General features: G+C 42.0%; 1 protein-coding gene across 1 annotated transcript in view; it reads left to right on the top strand.

The window, feature by feature from the left end:
- Window positions 1-326: 326 nt before the first annotated feature.
- BDNF (brain derived neurotrophic factor) overlaps window positions 327-22,890 on the top strand; it is a 38,385-nt gene continuing 15,821 nt past the window's right edge. The window contains exon 1 of the mRNA XM_081544076.1: window positions 327-534. The gene's annotated coding sequence lies outside the window, so the exon portion shown is untranslated. The remainder of the gene's footprint in view (window positions 535-22,890) is intronic.

Here is a 22,890-nt window from a genome sequence, read left to right as displayed (position 1 = left end):
GGGGCCCGGGGGACTGGCCGAACGGGGACGCGCGGGTCCGGGGCGCCCGGGCAGCCCCGGGAGTCCCCGGGACCGAGCGGGGGCGAGGAAAAGGCGCGGCGTTCCCTTTAAGCGGCCGCCCCGCACGGGTCTCGGTGGCGCGGGCGAGCTGGGGGAAGGGGGGCGGGGGGCGGCGCCGTTTGACCAATCGAAGCTCAACCGAAGAGCTAAATAATGTCTGACCCGAGCTCCAGGCGCAGGCTGGAGCTCCGGGTCCCCGTTGCCGCCGCGCCCGGGCGCACCCGCCCGCTCGCTGTCCCGCGCACCCCGTCGCGCCGCGGGCTTCCGGGCGCGGCCGAGGAACCGGCCCGGCGCGCCCCCCACCTCCTCCTCGGGAAGCGTTGATGAGACGCTTGAACTGCAGCTGCCACCACTGCTGTGGGGCCGGCGGCGAGCGGCTCCGCGACGGGGACCTGGGCTGGGCGCAGGGGCCAGGAGCGGGACGACGATGTGACTCCGCCGCCGGGGACCCGTGAGCTTTGTGTGGACCCCGAGGTAGGCAAGCATCGGACGTGGGGCTTCGCGCGGGAGCCGCCGGTCCGCCGGGGAAAGTTGGCTGGGGGGACCCTCGAAGTTACGGGGAAGAGGCCAAAACTGCTTTCTTCTCCTCCACGAGAAGGGGGCATTTTGAGTTGTTCCTGCTGCGCTTTCTTCTCCCACCGCACGATCCAGAGGGGTAGCCAGGACGCCCGAGAGAGAGGGTACACCGGGAAGCCCAGAAGTGGGGGAGAGAAAGCCAAGAGGAGACGCAGAGCTGCGCGATGGGAGAAGACGGCGCCCCGGGGAGCCGCAGCAGAGGAGGGGTCGTGAGAGCGATTTAGGACGCCAGCTCTGGGGGGCCCCCACTAAGGTGACGGGGTTGGGGCTGAGATGTGAATCTTTCCCAAGGGCTGGGCGGCCCCTGCGCAGGTTTTGAGGGGCCCCTTGCGCTCTCAGCCCGCATACCCCGTCCCCGGGGCTTCAGCCGAGCTGCACATCATCACCTGCTCCCCAGGAGTTGAGTTAAAAGCGGACGTATCCGGGTCCAGTACGAGTTTATCTTGGGAAACTTGACCCACTCCTGCAGCTCGGACCTGAAAGGGGCTGCGGGACTCCGGGGCCAGTGGTGCTCACACCTCTCTCCACCCCGGGCCCCTCCCTTGAGGCACCTTGTACGAAAGTAAAAAGTTTTGGCTTTCAGGGGCTGGGAGGGATGTGTGTAAGCGTATGAGTTTGGCGGAGGGTGATGTTCTGACTCGGATAGGTCCCCGGGGATGCAATGCAGAGCCGGGAAGAGGAAATGGGTGAATGAGCCGTGCCTGGAAAGAAATAGCTGAGGATTGGAGGCTCTTTGGTCGACGGGCAGAGAAGGGGACTTCCAGACTGGTGGCACCCCCTAGGGAAGAAAAGCCTTGGGACTGCTGGGATGAACTAGAGTCTCCGTCGAAGGATGCTGTTTGTGTGTTGGGGGTGGAGCGGGGTGGAGGGACACTGTTGGAGGGCCGCGAGGAGGAGGAGGGGGGTGGGGAGAGCGGCGCTAGGGAAGGTAGAGGGTGCCCTCTGCCGGCCAAGCTGCCCAGAGCGGCTGCAGGGGCGGGAGGCTGGGGGGTGGGGAAGTGGTAAGAGATGGCTTTGCGGGATCTCTTCGGTAGCTGGTAGGAGGGACTTGTTGAATGACGCTTCTGATTCCCGACTCGGATGAATTTCGACTCGTCGCGCTTCCCTGGCTCCAATGCAAGTTTTCCTTGAGCTGGGGGAGCTTTGACAGGCTATGGTTGGTGGTGTGTTAGGGATTCCTGGATCTCATTTTAGTGTCCTTCAGGGATCTTACACTTACTCCTCAATGTCAGCAGTAAACAGCGAATATTTTCTGACAAGAGTGTAGGAATGTTCTTGGCCAGAAGCAAAGAAAAGCATATTTCTGAGTGTTTATTAATTCTCCTAGTACAGTTATCTTTTTCAAGCAAAGTCATGTGTAACTGGGAACGTTGATTTCTTTTTACTGCATATAAAACTTCATATTGATTTTTAATAGGATGTAATGTTATTAAATGAGACCTTCAAATTAGTTTGACTTCTGGGAAAATACCCCCTTACCTTTAATTTTATCCAAAAGAAGTATTTTTATGTGAGTCTGTTATAAAGTCAGAGGCCATTTTGGCCTTAAAATTATATTTGTATGTACTTATATTTTTTGCATTTTAATTTATTGAGGTATGATTACCGATTTAATTCGTCTACGACTCCTCAATGTTTACCTCATGCAACATTATGATTTTTAGGTTGAAGTTTATGAGATTATGGCATGTAGTACTCCAAATTATTATAAGCAATAGATCATAAAGTTTTGACCCGAGGGACCACACCCCTTTAAAACCATCATTAATCCTGTTCCTCGCTTTTGCAAATACCTTGCTTAAGGTCATTAACTCCTATTCCTTGATTTTGCAAATACCTTGCTTAAGATTCTTCTTTTGCAGGTTTACTGCTGGAGGTAAGGGAAAGGAAAGAGACACTTGTTGAAATGTAACCATAACCTTTACTGGAATTTAAAACACGTTGGTCACCATTACTGGAATTCCCGAGCCATAAAGTCGTTGTCTTTTTTTTCCTTCCACTTTATTTTGCAAATTGTGATAAATGTTGGTAAATATAGACCTGTACTAAGTATTATGACAGAAGAAGCATTATGTATGTAGAGCTATTTTAAGTCATTACAAAATGTTTTCTATTTATAAATGATATAAGCAGAAAGAAATGATTTCCAGATAAACAAGACTTACGTACATGTTTTGAAGCATTAGAACATTGCAGACACACTTAGACATCACATTTTTTAAAAAAGGAAAATAACAGAGTAATTTTCACATACCTTTGGAGCCTTTCATTGCCTATTCAGAGCTGAATTAGTAACTGGAAATCTCATTTATTTTAAGATGATATTTAAGATTATTTAAGACTTATAGCAGGTCAACATTTGAGTGTCCAGAAAATAAAGCATTTAGGAACTCTGTTTTAGGATGTCTTTTCAATAAGTGTAACTTTTACTTGCAAACAGAAGGAACCAAGAAAGTGATCATTTGCCAGAAATACAATGACCTCACCTCAAATGATTCATTTATACTTTGTGAGTTAATTGCCTAAATCTCAAAATGGCCAAAGAGGGGTGGGGAGATGCTGGAATGTTGCTGGTTCATTTGATTCACCTGGAGAGAGTGAAGTCCTGTAAATAATGCAAATTTTTAAAATCCTGGCTCAAAGTCCTTGAATTTCCTGTTTAATAGGGGCACCATTAGAATGTAAGTTATTCTCTTCTTCCTGGAATCTTTAAGAGTTTCAGCTTTTCAATAGTCAAAAAGCAGATGATTGATAATCTCATTTCTTTCAAATATAAATAGCTCTGGTTTGCAGCTTAACACACAGCAAGTTGAGCATGCCCACCTCATAGTACAGCAAAGAGCTTGTTGATTTTTTTGGTACTTTTGTCTTTAGAACCTACTGTTAAGTATCCAATACCTCCCTTCCACCCTGGTCATACACACACATCCACAGCCCTATATGCAGGTAGTGAGTTTGTGGAATGTAAGAGCCAGCAGCTTTGGGTCTCAACCACAGACTTAATCTTCTACTAAGCTTTAGAATATTGAAGATGTACACAGTGGAAAGGTAATCTATAAGTCTTCATTAACATTTTAGTTTTAGGAGGTTAGTCCCACAGCAGACAGAAGAACGATTTTAGGCTGCTTGAATGAAAACAGCATGGAAAAGTATATAAGAGCTCAACTCTGGGTATCTTTAAAAATGAAAACCGTTGCCGTTTCTGATTTCCATAAAACTGAATTTATTTTAATGGCTGAAACATTTTCAGCTTGCATCTCCCTGTGTAGAAGGTTTAGGCTTGCTGAGGGGGCTCGCCTAGCCTGGCTCTGCCCAATGCATGTGAATGTATCCCTCTAATAGGATAATTGCTAACTTGTCTCAACTTGTTGTCGAATGATTGTTATGGTGCGCTCAGTTTCCACTAATTGCAAAATTGCTGCTTAATTGAAGGACTCTCAGCCATCTAGCGCAGTCATTCAGCCACCGGCAGACTCTGTAATCTCAAGCTATGAATTGCATTTTAAAAGAGGAATGAAAAAATAAATAAATAAAAATAAAAAAATAAAAGAGGAATGGAGGAGAAAATTCTGGGGAATTCTAGGTTTCAAACGGCTGGCTGTTGCTTCATGGAGGAAGAAATCATTTGAATGTTTAACTGCATTGTGATAAATTTTCTTTATTAGGATGAATAACACGCCCAGATGGGCTTCAAAAGTGAGTGAGTGAACTTCTTGGTTACACTCTGCATCCATTTACTCTGTTTAGGATGGAGTCACGTTAAACAGTAAATGATGTTGGCAAATGAAATCCGTATGTCATTTGTACATGGAGTTTAACCCTAGGAAACAGAGGAAAGCTTTGGTATTTTTAAGCTTAGACACATGTGTTCTCAAAGTCTCCCTAAACTTCCTCTTAAGTCATAAAATTATTTGCTGCTGCTGCTTAGTCACTTCAGTTGTGTCTGACTCTGTGTGACCCTATGGACACAGCCCACCAGGCTCATCTGTCCATGGAATTCTTCAGGCAAGAGTGCTAGAGTGGGTTACCATGCTCTATTCCAGGGGATCTTCCCAACCCAGGGATTGAACCCTGGTCTCCTGCATTGCAGGCAGATTCTTTACCACTGAGCCACCAGGGAAATCCTAGAATTGCTTAATCCTAAATAATTGTATGCTTTGAACGCATCCCTGGCTTTCCAGAATACTCATACCAAAGGCTTAGAAAAGTCATGGACCTAGTTATTAAATATATGGAATCATTATTGATGATAGATATGGAACAGTGGAGCTCACTAATATATGGACTTTGGAAAACTTATGGGGGTGACGGAGTGGTAAATGGGCATGTTTTCTAAGTGAACTGAAAAGTATTCTTGTTCCTGTAAGAAAAACATGAGTATCTTGTTAAAGAAGAAGTGTGGGAGCTTTCTTTAAATGAAAGTACTCAAATTCAAGTACAAACTCTGCGACATGCTTTTGGTGAAACAAATCTGACCCAGTGACACTAGATGCTGAGAAGTGGCTAATTGCACCGATGTCTCATCTATACACTGTCTAAAGTTTAAGCATGGGTTTCGGGGAGTGGGTGTAGGACAGCAGAGTGACTGGGGGTGGGGAAGCAAAGTCATTTCATAAGGTTCCATGACAGCCATCATGAAATAAAAGTTTATTTCCAAAGAGCCCAGAGAATAACATGTGTTATGCAGTTTTCCCCAAAGGTTCACTTGAAAGAACTTGTCATTGGTTGTCATGGTAGTAATGTCCTGATTTTGAGAGCTTGCAGAACCTAGTAGCTCTTAAATGTGCTTTCATCTTGGTTCCTTTGGTCTGGCTGAAGCTTTATGATGCCCTCTGTGTTTCTGACATGCGTCTGCGTTTTAAAGGGAGGAGGTCAGGCAAAGGAAGATTCCTTAACTCTAAGACAACATAGCTAGGAAACGTGTAGGAAGTGGTGAAAAAGTCACTTTACTTCAAAATAGCTTATTAAAATCAAACTGAAAGGCAATCTGTCATTTAATTATAACTAGTACATATAAAATTAAGATTTATATGATGGAAATAGAAAATAAACGGACAGTTGCAAGGAATTTAATCAACTCATCAAAAGTGGAATAGCGCCACCTAGAGAACAAAATCACCAGCTTTACCAGCTAAACGGATTCTGTGCCATATGAGCCTCTTTTCCAAGGCTACTGTTACTAGGATTGCCTTGCCACCCTATTCAGATTTGGTGAGTGTATGTGTTGGTAGGGGTGTGGTGTTTGTGTGTGGGTGGTTTAGGATGCACTTGGGATTGTAGATGAGATTTTAAAACAGGCAGATCCATACCTCAATATCTACACCAAGTCCTTTTAGTGTTTTAATAGTAGCCAAATGTAGAATAACCCACCAGGAAGAAGAGCTGGCCCCCTTCTTAACATTTTTTATTTTCAACGATATATGCTGAAGCACTGAGTACAAAGGTTCTGATTTTATTTACTTGCTACAGGCAGTTCATTGCCCTTTCTGAGATATAGTAACACCAAATAAATTGAATAGAACGACCTTAAGAATGTCTTTGATCTATGATCTAATTTTAACTTTAATGATTTGAGAATTAAAAAAGGGTCATATCTGTAGCAAGACTTTAAACACCAAAAAAGTAAGAGGGTAAGGGGAAGGTGAGGAGAAGGCATTGTAAGAGCTGCCTCAACCTTAGATAAACCTATGCGTCTGAGCCAGCACCAAAAATTCATGGAACCAGGAGCCAATCATTACAAATTAGCTTAAAATTATTTGATGCCAAAATCTGCATTTCCTTCATTTTTGCATGCTTCTGCAATAGTATCCGAAATGGTTCTGGTCGTAGAAGAAACACTTCAACAAATATTGTTGAATGAACAAATAGATTGATTAATAGCTGCCTCAGATTCTGACTAATAGTGTGGATAATGAAGAAACTTTGTAATTACAGAAAAAATATTGTTTGCTGGCAGAGAGGCAGAAATTGGAGGAAATAAGTGTAATATTTTTGTTTCCGTGGTAGGTATTATCAATGTCCTTCAGTTGGCTGAATTCTAAAGTTGCCTGTGTACAATTTGGTTCACTCATAAAGTTGTCATGTTTGGAACATGTGAAATGTTAAAGCCGATTTAGATAGTCGCAACTATAAACCTGTTGGTGAATTTTCACTTAATGTTTTCAATTTGAGGTACTGGTGTCGGTGCTGATCATTGTGCTTCAGGGAACAGGAAACAGTATATGTTAAGTGCGTGTCAATTTCTGGTAAGCAGATAACTGAAGGAAGTTATTATATTGTCTGTGCATTGCGTCATGCATAGGAGCAATCAGGTGCAGAAAACTTGACTTTTCAGGAGAAAAATCTATATATTTCACACATACAGAGAGATAGATAGGAGGTGGGGTGTGAGAGGGAGGGAGAAAAAGAAGGAAACTCATAGAGTAAAATTTTTGCCACATGGGATTTAGTCTAATCACTCTTGGTTTGGAGCTGTTACCATCACAATTTGCTGCCTGCTCTGATACTTGCTTTCTGCTTTTGAAAACTGAACTTATGCCCAAACTGAAACAAGTTTCCCTGTCTTTTCACATGTTCATTTATTTCTTGAATTATGGGGAGTGTTTTTAAACACAGATAAATTTCTTTTACATCACGCAGAATCTGAAGGTCGAGAAATTTGCTTCACGCTGCTGGCAGAGATGCTTGGTGGAGTCCCAGGCTACATTCCTAGACCAAACTGTTGAAGGTGTTCTCTCTTATGCAACACGGGGAAGGCACATTCAGCCTTCTCACGCCGGCTGATAATGTATCTGAAGGCACAGACGATGTGCTTATCATTTTGAAACATAAAGCCAGCAGGCATTCTGTTGAATGATAGAATCTGGATCAGCTAAATGTAAAATACTATGATTAGTTAGGTTAAAAGTCAGCTGTATAAATAGAGAGAATATGGAGTTGGGACCAGATTTGGGGGGCTGACTTAGGCTGCACAAAGGAAACTCAGAGGTTTTAAATAGCCGCAGGCTCTGAGTGTGAGACAGTGGTGTGTCTATATGGCGGTGAGGCTGGAGGGACTTGGATGTAACTACTGCAATTTAGGGCCTTCCAGGCAGCTCAGTGGTAAAGAACCAGCCTGCCAATGCAGCAGACCCAGGAGACACAGGTTCAATCCCTGGGTCGGGAAGATCCCCTGGGGGAGGAAATGGCAACCCACTCCAGTATTCTTGCCTGGAAAATTTCGTGTACAGATGAGGCTGGTGGGCTTCAGTCCATGGGGGTCGCAGAGTCAGATACGACTGAGGACACACACACACTGCAGTTTTGGTCTGCAGTTGTAGTTTGGGGAAACTAATAATTTCCCTCCATTTCTTAAGTAGACTATACAGAGAATAGCGCAGGGAAGTCCGCTCAATGTTAAGTGGCAGCCTGGACAGGAGGGAAGTTTGGGAGAGAATGGATACATGTATAAGTATGGCTGAGCCCCTTTGCTGTCCACCTGAAACTGTCACTACATTAATTGACTATGCTAAAAAAGTATTATCTTCAGTTCAAGAAGTGAAAGAGTTTGCTTTCGGTACAGCACTGACAAACGGGTATATATTGAGATCAATGTGATCCAGGATGCATAGGAAGTTGGAAACCATTGCAAGTAAGCAATGACTGAGGAAACTTGGAATGGGTAGCTTGGGGACAAGAAGACTTAGGCTGGAATGGTGAACGTATTTTTGTCTCCTTTAGTCTAAACTCACATGTTGGTAGCTCCCAGAAGTCTGGGTTAAGAAGAATTCTGAACCCAACCCGGCTCAATAAGAAAGAATATCCTGTCACTGCCCACCATGTCTGGGGGACTAGGGGTAGCATGTCTGACTTGTTCTTGATGTCCAGTCTAGAGGACCATCTTCACAATTGTGAAAAACTGGCATATGGAGGAAAGAGAGAGTTTACTTTATGTTGCCCCAGAGAGCAGATCTAGACCCGGAGATATCAATTTAAGCACTGTACGTACGATCTAGAAGAACTTTCAGTTCGACTTAATTAAGTAAATATCATAGGCTCACCACATACAAGGCATTGAATTGAGTGAATTTATGATTTAACAAAGAAAGAATATGGAATATGATTAGTTTCCTGTTATAAGCACAGACTGAAACCCTTTTCGATAGGACAGATATTAACATGGAAGCTTGGAGTTAGGTATATTCTGAAGTACCTTTGTACTCCTAAGTTTTTTCAAACATATTGGCCATATCATCAGTATGCTCCTTGTTTTAGTTCACATACAATCCTGATGACAATCATGTATTTCTTTGGGTCTTCTGCCTGAGATAGGTGCAGCATCATGAACTGAGCATCAGAAATCCTTCCCATTTCTTTGAAAAGTGCTGGACTTTTACTTTTTTCATACTTTCACGTGGGTTCTCAAAAGTAGTTATTTTTCCTTTGTATCATACAGAATGGAATGTTTTAAAAAAGGGTCCCAATCAGGTTCAGACACCCAAATTGCTTGAGAAATTAGCTTTTGACATTAGATTTTTTTAGAGTTCAGTAACTGAACTAAAAAAAGCCCATAGCACTCACCTTCCCCTTCTCAAAGTACGGCATCCTCGGCTATTAACAGTTTTCCAAAGAGTTTCCTTTTCTAAATGTTAACTGTCAAAGAATTGGCCCCTCCCTCAACCTTTTCATGTTTCAACATGGACAGATTAACTTTCTTTTTTTTTTATAACTTATTTTTCTCTTCTGTAGAACAGTTGGAAATTAATTAATCCACATTTAATATGCAAGTTTAGACCAGAGGTTACACAGCCCACTCCTAGGAGTCATGACCATTTTACTCTGCATGGTCTCTCATACTGCTATCAAATATTCATATTTTTCAGTCAGCAAAGCAAGCAGTTTACTGTTTATATATTCTTTAGAGCTTCACATATTTTTTAGTTCATGTTGCTGCATGTATGTTTTCTCCTGTTTCAAAGCTTTTCTTTAAAGAAAGTAAAGGTGTTATACATGGGGAATGATTCTTTTATTTATTAATTCATCTAGTATTAATTTAGTGCTCAGTGGGTGCCAGGCACTGGGCTAGATGGATCCATCCATCATCAGGTGCTCCCTGGTAAGGAACTCCATTGATTCTCCCAGGTAAGTCTTCCATTACCTCCTCATATACTCCCTTCAAAAGAGTATTTTAAAAAGCTGTTGAACAAATTCTCTGAGTCATTTAAGAACTTCCTGCCTATCCTGTATTTTCAGTTATGGATTGTAATATTTTTGAAAAACTTATGTCACTTTTAAGAAAATAATCTCTTTTTTATATATAACAGTTGAGTATCATTTTGTGTTCAAATTAAGGCAGTGAAAATGCTTAGACATTGCCTTAAACATTTCACTATTATTTGAGGCTATTTCTAGAGGAACTCATGTTAATGATGCTGGTAGAAGCCATAGTAGAAGAATTTCTGGACTAAAAATGCCATTCATTTCCACTGGTGTTATGATGGAGTTTTTTCCTTACTTACAAGGACATGATTGGGCCTCTTAGTATCCAGGAATGTGTCTTTTATTTGACAGTGTTTATAAATCCCATGTGTTTCCCCCCTAAAGAAGCTAAAATGTGAGAATGCTTCCATTTACTAGAATCTGGTTTCATCATTATGCTGAGTAAGAAAAAGAAGGAAAAATCAGTGTTGTGAATATTATCTTTAAACGTTAGTCAATAATATGTTTAAATTTAGTAATGGTATTTTTTTAAGAGTTTACTGAAAACCACTTTTCAATCCGTTGGTGGTCTCCTTTCACCATGAAGTCAGGAGGTGTTTTTACTCAAATATATGGAATAAATAAGAATCTGTATGTGGTATTCATGGATCATGTAAATATGTCAGTGGAACTAGAGCACAGTTTGGCACCATCAACTCAGAAATATTTAACCTCTTGATACGCAACAGGGAAGCAAACTCTCACATAGTTCTCTTGTGAATCTCAAAAAAAAAAAAAACACCACCCAACTCAAAATTAAAAACAAAAAACCCACAGGACCAGGAAGTGGTAAGAAATCCCATTTTCCTGCTAATACCAAACCTACAGCCATGTTTCTAACCTTCTCTTTCACTCCTGAGCAGGCCAATCAGATTAAACTGTAAATCCATAAACACAAAAGAATAAGCTGTAAATAAATAGTGACAAAGACCTTTGCGTTCTTTGAGACAAAACCAGAGGAGTAGACACAGATCTTCTAACCTCCAGATTAGTAGTATAGATGTAAATAAGTAAATTGTAGGACTGGATTTTTCTCCCTCTGACAAAATCTCCAGTAGAACCCCAATGTATAAAACAAAATAAACAGGGCTGTGCCAGTTGAACTATAAGTGAGAACATCAGAGTCCTGCCTCCTTGACCTTGATTTTGCCCCTTGCAAGAAGCTTCTTGATACTCTTCTCTGCAAAACCCAGTTGGAAAACTGTTGTTCTTGAGAAAAGTCAGTAAGTAGAAATCCCCAAGTCCTAAATCTTTCTTCCTTCCTCGCAGAAATGACTGTCCTCCTGCCTATTCTTGCAGCCGTTTTCTTGCATTCAGGATTGTGTTCAGCTACTTGTTTCAATTATTCACGGATGGTAACTTGGTATCATAGACACGGATATGTGAAATTTTTCCTACTGGATAATTTTTGGAAATAATTGTAGGCATGTAATGGCTGAGAAGCAATGCAGAATGACCTTATCTTAAAGATTTTAATAATCATTTAAGTTTATCATCATTAATAAAATTTATCAGGAATTTCCTGGAGGGCCAGTGGTTAGGACTCTAGGCTTTCACTGCTGGAGCCAAGTTCAGTCCCTGGTCTGAGAACTAAAATCCCCAAAGCTACGTGACATGGCCAAAAAACTACATAGAATTTGTTTTAAAATGTTCTTCCTAAAATACAAGTGTATTTTTCTGGTTTTCACATCCCTGGCAATGATTTTCTTAAAACATGAAAGTGTCTATTATTCCAGAGTATTTGATTGTTCTTCAAAACTAATCTCATGTTGAAATTTAGGGGAACCCTCGCCATCACTGCTTCAAGCAGTATCAGAGGTTTTGATAGCTTGTCCTAGTGCAGTGCCCTGGTAGACATTGGTACTGGGACCAAAATTTAGTTGACTTGTCATCATTAACGTTCCTACATGAATTTATTGTCATATGTAGGTAAGATTGTATGTGCAAGCTAAGTTGCTTCAGTTGTGTCTGACTCTGTGACCCCATAGAAGGTAGCCTGCCAGGCTCGTCTGTCCATGGGATTCTCCAGGCAAGAATACTGGAGTGGGTTGCCATGTCCTCCTCCAGGGGATCTTCCTGACCCAGAAATCATAACCCACATCTGTTACAACTCCTGCATTGGCAGGTGGGTTCTTTACCACTAGCACCCAGGTTGTACATTTCGGTAAAAATCTTGTCTAAAGGTATAGTGTTCCATACATTAAGAAGATGCATCCACATGTTCCACTTGATCTTATAAATAACGCTTTGAAAAAAACTGGGCACACATTATTCCCAGGTAACAGTTGAGGAAACTGAAGCTTGGAGTAAATAACTTAATCCAAGCGGCACAGCTATAGAACCAGAGCAAGGATTGCAGCTCTGTGATCCTAGTCCAGCCCTCTTACCATCACCCAGGCTGTCTAAACCATGACCTGCAGAATTCAAGCAAGACATCATATTTCACCCTTGTTAATGTGAGTGCCTGGCACAGATGGAGACCGGTGTCGCTCTCTAGAGAAGAGATTGGCAAAAAGTGATGGTGGGAAGATAAAAAAATGTTTATTTTAAGGACTTTTTAAATTTCCTTGTTTTAAGGAAATAAAATACTTGAAAAGAGAAAAAGGGTATGCCTTGTTCTTTGAGCTTCTTAGTAATAATTTTGCTTAAAGCTGAGGATCCTATAAGTGAACTATTGGAGAGCATAACATGGAGCAGTGGTTCTTAAAGATGGTGATCATCAGAGCCTTTCCTTGGTGGTCAAGTGGTTGGGAGTCCGCCTTGGAGTGTAGGAGACACTGGTTCAATCCCTGGTCCAGGAACTAAGCCTGTATGCACAACTACTGATCCTGTAAGCCCTGGAGCCTGTGCTCTCCAACCAGAGAAGCCACTGTAATGCAATGCCCTTGCATCACAACAAATAGTAGCCCCTGGTTACAGCAACTAGAGAAAGTCCATGAGCAGCAATGAAGACCGAGCACAGCCCAAACTAACTAACTAAAATTGTTTTTTTGAAAGGTGATGATCATCAGAATTACCTTTGAAACTTCAAAAAGAAAATTCACAGAGACTTCTCTGTTGGTCCAGTGGTTGACCCCATGCTTACAATGTAGGGGGTGTAAGTTTAGTTTCTGGTTGAGGAACTAAGATCCCACATACCACCCAGTGTGGCCAAAAAGTAAACATTAAAAAAACAAACAGATATCAGGTCCTAGTCCCTGAGATTTGGAGGTTTGGGCTGCAGCTTGGGCATGTTTAGAAACTTCCACAGGTGGTTCAGACTTGCAGGAAGGTTGAAGAATTGGTGAGCTTGAACCCGAATATATTTAAAAAGACTCATCATTTACTTCATCATCCAAATACTTGGATTTGAACGTGGTTAGAAGGGATTTGCAGCCTTGTAAATAATCAGAAACTCCAAAGCTTTGAGGTGGGACGCCTGTTGAAAATAATCTCCTGACTTGAAAGATGTTTGCTAACCGCAGACTTCCATGTGGCAGCAGAAGGCCTGGCCCAAGGATGGAGTAGGATTCCATGGCTACCACTTAATTACAAGGTCTGGGACCTTGTACAAACTACATCTAATCTCTGTGCCTCAACCTCCTACAGCAACAGGGTTGCTGTAGGGATTGTTGTTGTTTCGTCACTAAGTTATTGACTCTGTGCGAACCCATGGACTGCAGCATGCCAGGCTTCCCAGTCCCTCACCATCTCCCAGAGTTTGCTCAAACTCATGTCCATTAAGTCCATGATGCCATCCAACCATCTCATCCTCTGTCATCCCCTTCTCCTCCTGCCCTCAATCTCTCCCAGCATCAAGGTCTTTTCCATTGAGTCAGTTCTTCACATCAGGTGGCCAAAGTATTGGAGTTTCAGACTCAGCATCAATCCTTCCAATGAATGTTCAGGACTGATATCCTTTAGGATGGACTGGTTGTATCTCCTTGCAGTCCAAGGGACTCTCAAGAGTCTTCTCCAGCACCACAGTTTGAAAGCATCAATACTTCGGCGCTCAGCCTTGTTTATGGTCCAGCTCTCACATCCATACACACCTACGGGAAAACCATAGCTCTGACTATACGGACCTTTGTTGGCAAAGTGATGTCTCTGCTTTTTAATAATCTGTTTATGTTTGTCATAGTTTTTCTTCTGAGGAGCAAGTGTCTTTCAATTTCATGGCTGCAGTCACCGTCCGCAGTGATTTTGGAGCCAAAGACTTATTATTGAGACTATTACAAAGTTTATCAGTGGGCTTTCCCAGTGGTCCAGTAATTAAGAATCCACCTTGCAATGCAGGGGGACATGGGCTTGATCCCTAGTCCAGGAAGACCCCATGTACCATGAACAACAAATCCCATATGCCACAACTACTGAAGCCCGAGCGCCTAGAGCCTGTGCTCTGCAACAAGGGAAGCCACTGCAATGGGAAGCCTTCATAGCACAATGAATAGTAGCTCCCGCTCGCTGCAAGTAGAGAAAGCCTACACACAGCAACGAAGACCAATAAAATTAAAAGAAAACTTGATTAGCATGCTCCCTGTCTAAATCTGCTTCACTTTGTTCCAGCGGTAACAAGACCAGAACCCTTTTGTTGTCTTTGGAGGCTAATTTGTTTTACTCATTGACTTTCTCTTCCTTTCATCCATCTAAATCCTACTCATTGTTTAAAACTCAGCTCGAATTTGACTTCCTCTGGAAAGACCTCTGCGCAAGAGAAACCTACCCTACTTGGATTCCTGAATCATTCACAGTCTCTATTTTACAATAGTTAATTATATAAGCAATAATTGTACAACTATTAAACACTGGGTATTTTCTCTACATCAGGTTCTCTGCTAGGAGCTGTGGATGTGAAGTTTAGTCTAGAAAAACATTCTAGAATATCCTGCTTAGGATAGTCTGTCACTTTAAAGAAACATTTCTTTCTCTCTCTCTTTTTTTTTTGGTATACCTTAAAGGTACATTGTGTTTTTATTTTTAATTTTTTTTATATTTATTGATTGATTGATTTTTGACTGTGTAGAGTCTTAGTTGTGACATGCTGGGTCTTCCTGCAGCATGTGGGATCTTTCATTGCAGCACACAGTCTTAGTTACTTCATGGCTTGTGGGATCTTAGTTCCCCCACCAGGGATTGAACCTCCGTCCCCTGCTTTTGGAAGGTGGTTTCTCAAACCAGACCACTAGAGAAGTCCCTGAAGAAACATTTCTTAAATAGAAAGTTCATGAAACAGTTTCAGCCTGGGACCCTGCATCTCTGGACCTGATGATCAACTTTCATTCCATTGCTCAATAGATCTGTGATCTTGGGCAAGTTACTTAAATTCCTTGTGTCTAAAATAATATTGAGGGAAATCCTCTTCTCCCTTCCTGTGTTTCCATGAGGGGACTTGCCTCCCAAAGCAGCAGACCACTGCAATGAAATTTAACCCAACCCTCTCTAATTCTGTGGGACTCCCATGCCCAAGTGTATAGGTTCTTGACAGTCTAGCCATGATGCAGTGAGCAATCAATGCAGGCCTGGCTTCCTGCGTGCCCTGCCAAGATCTCTGCCTTCAGTTCCCATTTTCCCTTGTGGTTCCCAGGATCTTAATCTGAGGTAGTAGCAAATAGGCCCCACTGCATTTTCTAACACAGCTTTCCTAACATGACTTTGACCCTGTGTTATTCCCATTTGACATCTTGTTTCTATTCTGTTCTCAGCAGAAAATCCCAAGGGGAGGAGGTGTGGTTAACCCAAACATGTACTAGTGGGAAGTTAAAAAGCAGTGGTAATTTTTTCAAAGTTGAATGAGCTAACGTCCCAAAGAAGTTGTCTTTTAAGTTAGGTTTTTTCTTTTGTGTATTTTAACCAAAAACTTTTAAGCAAAAACTGTATCTCCTATATTGTCTTTAGTCTCCATAGTGCATAGCTGACTGATGTGCACATACAAAGTAGGGAGTTCCACAGCTATTTGCTAAATAATTTAGCAAGTCTTTTCCCCTGGAAAAGATAAAGATTCCAGCATTGTGATATTCAGCTAAAATAGCGCTCTAAATGGGAAATTGGTTCTATGTAAATATTCATAGGAGAAGGCAATGGCACCCCACTCCAGTACTCGTGCCTGGAAAATCCCATGGACAGAGGAGCCTGGTAGGCTGCAGTCCATGGGGTCGCTAAGAGTCGGACGTGACTGAGCGACTTCACTTTCACTTTCATGCATTGGAGAAGGAAATGGCAGCCCACTCCAGTGTGGGTGCGCACATGGGGGTGCGACTCCATGGGGTCGCACAGAGTCAGACACGACTGAAGCGACTTAGCAGCAGCAGCAGCAGCAACTATTCATAAATGAGCCTTTTGGTTTCCAGTTAATAAAGCTCATCAACTCTGGACTTTTCGTGTGTACTTTGTGGGTGGTAGATGCCAAGCAGGTAATACAATCTTTTAATCTATAAAACATGATCTATTTTAAACAAAAACTTGTACTGACAATTTCCTGTCCTCTCTCACCTTCCCTTCCTTTACATTTTCTCTTTCGGGAATCCCCATGTGCATATGTCAATTACAATGTGTTCTACATGGAACCGTAATTGTCTGTAATGTGTCTAACTTGTTCTGCACTCCTCACCCTCCCACCCTATCCTTTAATAGTGAAGTCCTCAAAGGCAAGGATTTTGTCTCATTCCTTTTGGTGTTCCCAGTATCTGTGCTCAGAGAATGTCTATTAAATGAACAAAAGTTAAAATGTCAGTTTTAGGAGAATGCTAAATCATAGTCATCCTAAGTTATAGTCACTCTAAGCTATAAATTTGACAAGTTGACATCCAAATAGACAATAACCCAGCCATAGAAAGATGATGACATTTGTAGCTATGAAGGGAGAAGAGACCAAAATGTAGCTTTAAAAATATTTGTAGGTTTTTTTCCCTCATGGAATAAACATGGGTTACAACTTAGTTTCCTTCTCATGAGGAAATGACAGAAACATAGCCAGTGATGACCTTCAACTTCAATCAAATGACCAGAGCTCTGCTGATGAAATATCAGCTTGTATCCTTGACCCTGACATATACCTTGGAGGTGTTAACGCATTGTCCCTGTGTTTCTGTGAATATTTTTTTAAAGAATTGTTTTTGATCTCGTGAATCTCCAACTCATTGTTTAACCATGTAATATTGACCATTTGGGGGTAACATTGAAATGCCTTCCTTGAAAGCTATTGAGTTAGCTGGGAGTGCACCCACCTCCATAACTGATTTTTTTTTTTTGTTATATTTGAAAATCACTGAGAATTTAAACTCAGGATTCAGTCACTTGGAGAATTTATTAAGAGTTACCAAGTAACTTATTCCTGCTTTACAAGAAACTTACTTGAAAATGATTTTCCTAAAGCAGTCAGTTCAGTTCAGTTCAGTTGCTCAGTCGTGTCTGACTCTTTGCGACCCCATGAACCACAGCACGCCAGGCCTCCCTGTCCATCAACAACTCCTGGAGTTGACCCAAACTCATGTCCGTTGAGTCGGTGATGCCATCTAACCATCTCATCCTCTGTTGTCACCTTCTCCTTCTGCCTTCAATCTTTCCCAACATCAGGGTCTTTTCAAATGAGTCAGCTCTTTGCATCAGGTGGCCAAAATACTGGAGTTTCAGCTTTAACATCAGTCCTTCCAATGAACACCCAAGGCCGATTTCCCTTAGGATGGACTGGTTGGATCTCCTTGCAGTCCAAGGGACTCTCAAGAGTCTTCTCCAACACCACAGTTCAAAAGCATCAATTCTTCTGCGCTCAGCCCTCTTTATAGTCCAGCTCTCACATCCATACATGACTACTGGAGAAACCATAGCCTTGACCAGATGCACCTTTGCTGACAAAGTAATGTCTCTGCTTTTTAATATGCTGTCTAGGTTGGTCATAACTTTCCTTCCAAAGAGTAAGCGTCTTTTAATTTCATGGCTGCAGTCACCATCTGCAGTGATTTTGGAGCCCAGAAAACTAAAGTCAGCCATTGTTTCCACTGTTTCCCCATCTATTTCCCATGAAGTGATGGGACCAGATGCCATGATCTTAGTTTTCTGAATGTTGAGTTCTAAACCAACTTTTTCACTCTCTTTCACTTTCATCAAGAGGCTCTTTGGTTCTTCTTCACTTTCTGCCATAACGGTGGTATCATCTGCATATCAGGTTATTGATATTTCTCCCGGCAATCTTGATTCCAGCTTGTGCTTCATCCAGCCCAGCGTTTCTCATGATGTACTCTGCATATAAGTTGAATAAGCAGGGTGACAATATACAGCCTTGACATACTCCTTTTCCTATTTGGAACCAGTCTGTTGTTCCATGTCCAGTTCTAACTGTTGCTTCCTGACCTGCATACAGGTTTCTCAAGAGACAGATCTGGTGGTCTGGTATTCCCATCTCTTTCAGAATCTTCCACAGTTTATTGTGATCCACACAGTCAAAGGCTTTGGCATAGTCAATAAAGCAGAAATAGATGTTTTTCTGGAACTCTCTTGCTTTTTTGATGATCCAGCGGATGTTGGCAATTTGATCTCTGGTTCCTCTGCCTTTTCTAGAACCAGCTTGAACATCTGGAAGTTCACAGTTCATGTATTGCTGAAGCCTGGCTTGGAGAATTTTGAGCACTACTTTACTAACGTGTGAGATAAGTGCAATTGTGCGGTAGTTTGAGCATTCTTTGGCATTGCCTTTCTTTGAGATTAGAATGAAAACTGACCTTTTCCAGTCCCGTGGCCACTGCTGAAGTTTTCCAAATTTGCTGACATTTTGAGTGCAGCATTTTCACAGCATCATCTTTTAGGATTTGAAATAGCTCAACTGAAACTCCATCACTTCCACTGGCTTTGTTTGTAGTGATACTTTCTGAGGCCCACTTCACATTCCAGCATGTCTGGCTCTAGGTGAGTGATCACACCATCATGATTATCTGGGTCGTGAAGATCTTTTTTGTATAGTTCTTCTGTGTATTCCTGCCACCTCTTCTTAATATCTTCTGCTTCTGTTAGGTCCATACCATTTCTGTCCTTTATTGAGCCCTTTCCTAAAGCAAAGTACATCTAAACTTGTTAAGTTCTTAATAACCTGTGCTGAATGAATAAATGAATCCTAAACTAAAACAGAACACATTCTGATTCTTAATCAGAGGTAGTTTAAGCCTTTTGTGTAAGAGGGGACTCTGACTTGAAATAATATAGGATAGTAAGCCTCCTAGAGAAATTTCTGTAAGGAAGCATGGTTGATTGTGAAACATGAAGCTGAAAGTGAGAGGACATGGCATTTGACCCCAAGAAACATGAGAACGTCTCAGCAGGGTTCATCAAAGTCATTAAGTGGTGGTCTCAGAATGCATGGTACTGTTCCAACCACCTAGCCCCAACTGCAACCAGGAACCTTGCACAAAGACCTTTCTTTTTTTTTTTTTTTTTTTAAAGACCTTTCTTAAAGCAGAAAGGAGTTCTTCACTTTCTTCTGAGTTCCAAAGAGGCTTCTGGTTTCCAGGCATCTAGATAGCAGTACCAAGTTAGGGCACCACCAGTGAACTTCCTCCTGTGATTATTTCCTACTTCTTGGAATGTTTCACTTCAGGAAGGTGAGGAAAGCAACCTTGCTTTTTTCGTGATGAGTTTAACATTGTGATGCAGTTTTTACCATCCATTTCATAGGAGATCTGCTTTCCTGATGATGTACAGATGTACATATGGAGATGAGGGGTTTTTTTCTATTTTGCTTTTTTAAAGAGTTTTTTTTTTTTCATTCTGTTTCTAAATTTGGGGTATAAGGTCCTCCAGGGAGCAATTTTAAAAGTATCTGAAGTTTACATCTGATTTTGGAGGAAAGTTGGAGGCCTACCTGCATGTGACAGGCACATGGCTCCAACAGCTACACTGATTGCAAAGATAAGGGCCAACCTTTTGGATCATTCGTGTGACATTGATCATGCATCTGTATTCAGGTCTGAAAGTTTGCCGCATATATGTTTCCCTAATTTCCCTGTTAAGGCTTCTAGAATTTGCAGTGTATTCCGTTGCAGGTGACCACATGTGGAGTCATTGAACCACGCATTTTCCTCTTCAAAGTCTTTCTTTGGTATTCTACTCTTATGTTCTGTTTTATTTAGGTTTCATCTTTTAGAAAAGTTTTCTTTCTTCACCACCATCTCAGAGACTTTGGGGAATGGGTCTCGTTCTCCTCCTGTGTTTGGCCCTGGTCACCACTCAGCTTGGTGTTGTGCTTTACTCACAAAGGTTCTTCATAGGGTTGCCCTTTGTTGGTGACCTTTGGCGTGATGCTGCGGCAGGTGGGGTGAGAACTCTAACCCTCTGCCTGTCACAGAGCTGAGGCAGCAGAGTCCTTGAATGGGCTCACTCAGGAAGGTTCACCCACAAATTTGCCCAATTTGTTGGTTAAAAAAAATGACCAGTTATCAGCCATTCCATAGGGTCAACTTAATAGCAAGTGGGAAAAGTAGGACCAGAACTCAGATCTTCAGCCCCTAGCCCCAGAGACTGTTTTCTACATCCAACTGTCCTACTTTAGACTGGTTTCTTCCAGGGACATGTCCCCAAAATTGAGATGGGTTGCCCCCGCCACCCAGAGTTTTTCTTTAAATACATATATATATATATGTATGTATGTATTTTATATGGACCATTTTTAAGGTCTTTCTTGAATTTGTTACAATATTGCTTATATTTTTATGTTTTGGTTTTTGGCCACGAGGCACATGGGATCTTAGCTCCCCAACCAGATGTTGAACCCCCTGCACTGGAAGGTGAAGTCTTAGCCACTGGACCACCAGGGAAGCCCACCTTCCCCCGACCCAGACTTTATATTTTAGTTACCACCAGGTGCCAGAACTTCTCTGAATCTCTAGAGTGTCAGTTGCAGCAGAGCACTGTGGGGGATTCTTTGGTGCCAAAAGTGAAGCCTCTAGGTTAAACATTTTTTTAATTGGTTATTTTTTAAAGTTTTTGATAATTTATTGACATGATTCAAAAATCAAAATAGTATTAAAATGTCTGCATTGAGAAGTCTTGTCCCGCCTGTGCTGTGCTCGCTTGTAACCCCACCTGACACATACTTCCTGTGGGTGGTTATTTGTTTCCATCTCATGTGAATCCTTTACAGTGTGTTTATATGGAAATACAGGTAAATATGGATATTATTTATATTCCCCCATTTTAAAGCAAAAGGTAGTATATATATGTATACATGTGCTGATCTGTATCTTGCTTTTTCACTTACCAATATATTTAAGAGAGCTTTCCATTTCAGTATATGGAAGCTAACTTGTTCTTTTCAATTGCGTGAATTTATTATGAATATGTACTATGGTTTATATATATTCCTTTAGCTAGAAATGGGGCTTCTTTTAGTTGCTATTCTATGCTTTATTGCAATTAATAACCTTGTATATTCGTCATTTTGTACATATGTGCCTACCTGTTACTGTACATTTATTCTCAGTAGACTTGCTGGATCCACAGGAAAATATATTTAAAATTTTGATAAATATTGCCTTATTGTACTGCAGAAAGGTCTTGAACCGTTTGTATAGCCACCATCAGTAAATGAGAATGCCTGTTTCAGCACCAACCTCACCAACAGAGTGCTTATTAGTCTTAAAGATGAGAAACAGGATGTTACCTTGTAAGTGAGGTCTCAGTCTCTTCCCTGGCCCCTGGTTTGCGGTGGGAATACTGCCCAGTTCCAAGAGCTGGTGCCGGCATCAGTTCCAATGGAAATAATGCCTCACCATGGCCGTGGGTTTGTGCCAGCTCTAGTGACACACATGGAATGGACCCACGTTGCCACTTGCAGAATTTCCTGCAGTGGAAAGTTACACCTGCATTCATTATTCACCTAACAGCAATACTGGGTCAAAAGAGCCCAACAGCGTTTACTGGAGCAGAAAAGGCAATTGTCCCACTGCAGCGCACTGCATACCAGGCTTTCAACACTTGTTTTCCAGCTGCTAACCTTATTTCTAGGGACTGAGTTCAAGAGAGAGATCCCAAATCACAGAGGAAGTCTTGCTAAGCTTGAAACTTTCATTCCCACGGGGACACTCTTTTGAGAAATAATTATGCACTTCCCCCAAGAATGGCAATCCACTGCAGTATCATTGCCTGAAGAATCCCATGGACAGAGGAGCCTTGGGCTACAGTTCATGCGGTTGCAAAAATTCAGATACAACTGAGCAACTAACACTACTAGTACTAAGTCCTTTATAAGATAAATTAAAACTATAGGATATAATGTTACACTATTGCTAGACTTCTCCAGTTGTGGGGAGTTTCCTGCATGATGCAAATAGGCCATACTGTAAATGCAGATTTTTACCCTAGACAACATCCCCACCCGTTGAAGAGCATATATTCCATGTCATCTTCACAGGACTCTGCCATTTTCCCTGGTAAGGTTGATTCTCCGTTACTTTTCTCTGTGAGTTCCTGAGTTTAGGGGAAAAAACTCCCTTTCATTCCACTGCATAGAGAAGTGTGCCAAATGAGACTGGCATGATGGTTATTCAGTCCAAATGAACCTTCTTCTTTCTCATAATTTTTGATGGGGCCACTTTAAAGCAGAAAGCCACTCCTCTTCCCCTGTGAGGACCAGTTACACTTAGGGAGTTGACTGATGACTCTACCTGGCCTACACAAGAAACACGAAATGATTCCTGGGCATAAGGGTGGACTGCCAGAAGCTAGCTGACACACCACTGACAAATGTGGATACACATTTTCTTTTGTTAATACCTGTCAAGTCTTCACAACAGGCATTTCCAGTTTTGTTCTCAGGCTCCTTACAGCTGCTTCTCTAGAAGCCTGCTCTCTTCTGAGGGCTGACTATTGCCAGAAGCAAGGTGTTGTTTTATGCCATCATCATCTGACCCACCACAAACATTCAGGACATCATCCCAGGTATATGTTCTGCATCAACTCTGTGCAGCCACGGGGTCCATTTGGCTTAGTCATTCACATGGAGGGCCTCAGTGTACCAGTTGGGTGGCAGAGAAGATGCGTGAGACCTGCATTCCA

This window comes from Giraffa tippelskirchi, chromosome 11 (genome assembly GCF_054371585.1).
Source record: "Giraffa tippelskirchi isolate mGirTip1 chromosome 11, T2T-mGirTip1v1.2.pri, whole genome shotgun sequence".
Lineage (NCBI taxonomy): Eukaryota > Metazoa > Chordata > Mammalia > Artiodactyla > Giraffidae > Giraffa > Giraffa tippelskirchi.
This window is presented reverse-complemented; position numbering and strand designations above follow the sequence as displayed.